At 37.6% G+C, this 3,161-nt stretch overlaps 1 protein-coding gene across 1 annotated transcript in view; it reads left to right on the forward strand.

Annotated features, from left to right (window-relative positions):
* LOC106876201 (netrin-1) overlaps positions 1 to 3,161 on the forward strand; it is a 395,789-nt gene that overhangs the window by 371,000 nt on the left and 21,628 nt on the right. The window lies entirely within an intron of this gene.

Below are 3,161 nucleotides of genomic sequence, written 5' to 3' on the forward strand. Positions count from 1 at the left end.
AAAAAAACCTCACAGAAAAGAATTCGCACACAACAGATGACCATGCGAACTGGGACAATAAAAATGTGTAGAATCTTAAAGTATAAATGGGGAATGATTATGCAACATATGACGAAAATAACTTTATATCATTTTTTACGGTCTTGTTTTCGAACAGGTGGCCGGGCATAATATACACTGTAACTGTCATGAGGAAGACAAAAAAAAACCATACACACACGCACATACATAAAAACATACAGACATAACACATACGCACACACATACGTACATACATACACATACATATACACACACACACAGATACATACATACATACAAACATACATACATACATACATACGTACATACATACATACAAGCATACATACATACAGGTGTGACGATGGATTACCATGAAACACTTGGATTACATATAAGCGTATCTAGTGCAAGTGTCAGATCTCCAAAGTTCGATCTGTCCCCTTTCTAACTATATCAGACATATAATTTGAAGATAAGCAACAAAAATTCAATAGGTTATAGCAGTACGTACGTTTCGTACAAGCTCCATTTATTCATGTAGTGAGAACACCACATAGAATGTACAATGAAAATGTACTCGTCAGCTGCATAATGGAATTTCATTTTAGAAAGTCATTTTGAAGATGTTTGCAAAAAAAAAAAAACAAAAAGAGTAAGAGAAGAAAACATACCATCTCTTTTTCTTCTCTTACTTTTGTTTTTTGCAAACATCTTCAAAATGACTTTCTAAAATGAAATTCCATTATGCAGCTAACGAGTACATTTTCATTGTACATTCTATGTGGTGTTCTCACTACATGAATAAATGGAGCTTGTACGAAACGTACGTACTGCTATAACCTATTGAATTTTTGTTGCTTAACTTCAAATTTTATTCACCAAATCTCTTGATTTTGTTTTTGGTTTTTACCCTACCAAATTCTGGTGCCTCAAACATTTTAAGTACCACATTTAATCTTTTGATTAAATCTATATTATTATATCAGACATATATCGCTTGATGACTCTACCGCGACAACCTTCCCAGGAATAGTAGGCGGCGAAAACGGGTGAATATTGCAAAAAATTTAGAGCTCTTTACACTCATACAGGAATTATCACCAACAAGTTGCTACGTAGGAATTCAGGTGTGGAAGCTTACTTCTCAACCACAAGGTCCCGGGTTCAGTCTCACTACGTGGCACCTTGGACAAGTGTCTTCTACTATAGCCTCGGCCCGGCCAAAGCCTTGTGAAGGGATTTGGCTAACGGAAACTAAAAGAAGCCCGTCATATATATATATATATTAAAATTAATCAAAGGGCATACGAAATATGTCTACCTGCTGGAAATAAGTCAAAACTCTCATTTAAATCACCAGAATACACTGATAAAAACCACAGAAATCAACCGTCCGAAGGCAAACGGGCTAAGATAATCTCTCTGCATACATTCAAGTATCTGAACTCACATGGACCGGTTTCTTGACTGGCATAATAGCCTCACCTTCCTCAGCATGTATTACCATGATGGAGCCCCTCACCCGTCACGTATTAAATACACACACAAACACACACTCACACACACACACACACACATACACACACACATACACACACACACACACACACATCAAATTAAATATACAACCGAAAGAGCTACTAATAATTTCATGCTTTTATGATACTGAACAGGCATACTTATAAAATACGTCATGTATTTTAAAGCAATCTTTCAGGCTTTGTTTATGCGTTATATATAATTATATATGTATATATATGAGTGTGTGTGTGTGTGTGTCTTTGTTTGTCCGCCCCCTATTACCGATTGATATCCGGTGTTGGTGTATTTACGCCCCATAATCTAGCGGTTCGGCAAAAGCTGCCGATAGAAAAAGCACTAGGCTTAAAAAATAAGTCCCGGGGTCAATTTGTTCGACTAAAACCCTTCATGGTGATGCTCCAGTATGGCCGCAGTCAAATGACGGAAACAAATAAAGGAAAATAAAGCGCGAGTCAGCAGAATCGTTACGACTCCGGACAAAATGCTTTGTGGAATTTCGTCCGTCTTTACGTTCTGAGTTCAAATTCCACGGGAGTCGACCTTGCCTTTCGTCCTATCAGGATCGATAAAATAAGTAGCAGTTGAAGACTGGAGAGATCGATTTAATCGGCTTACCACCTCTCCCGAAATAGCTGATCCTGTGCTAAAATTTGAAACCGGTATATAAGGCAGCGAGATGGCAGAGTCGTTATCGCGCCAAACAAAATACTCAGTGGCATTTCTTCCTACTTGACGTTCCGAGTTCAAATTCCGTCTAGGGCGATTTTCCTTTTCATCTTTCCGGAGTTAATAAAATAAGAATCAGTTGTATACTGGGGTCGATATAATCGACTTACTCCCCCCCCCCCCGGAATTCCTGGTCTTATGCCAACATTTAAAACCAATTCATACATAAATGCGCCCGCGCGTGTGTGTGTTCATGTGCCTGTGCATGCGTTTGTACCTGTGTGTGTATGCATCTGTGTGTATACATTTGCACCTGTGTGTTTGCACGTGCGTGTACATCTGTGAATGTGTGCGCGTGCACTCTCCTCAGAAAGGTGATATCCTCTATTAAATACACCATGAAAGCTATGTCCATTTTCTCCACCCTTCATAACTTCAGAATTTTAGCTCAGTACCCATATAACCATTATCTTAGCCACTTTATGAATTAACAAGATAATATTTATCAATCTGGTGCCTTGCTGGCTTTCAGTGTTTCTTTTCTTTTTCTTCTATTTTACAAATTTTCTTGTTTTGTTACTAACTTTGAATTGTTACTTTGGAATTAAATTTTTTGAGATTATTTTCACGATAAATAGATAGATAGATAGATACATTTCTTTTAGATAGATAGACAGACAGACAGACACCTCTGTTATCTCTCGTATTCTATGTCATTTATCTTTACTTGTCTTTATGCTTATCTCCTTATATAGTCCTTCAGCCACTAACTCCCCCTTGATCTATCACTCTTTTGAGTTCTCTCTATTTCTCTCCTTCTACTTCTCTCCTTCTCTCTATCTCTTTCTTTCTCCCTGGAATTTCTGCGTATTTGCGCAGCATCTGTAACAAGTATTCACTATATACACACGCACGCATATATATATATA

This window comes from Octopus bimaculoides, chromosome 8, assembly GCF_001194135.2.
Source record: "Octopus bimaculoides isolate UCB-OBI-ISO-001 chromosome 8, ASM119413v2, whole genome shotgun sequence".
In the NCBI taxonomy this organism is placed as follows: Eukaryota; Metazoa; Mollusca; class Cephalopoda; order Octopoda; family Octopodidae; genus Octopus; species Octopus bimaculoides.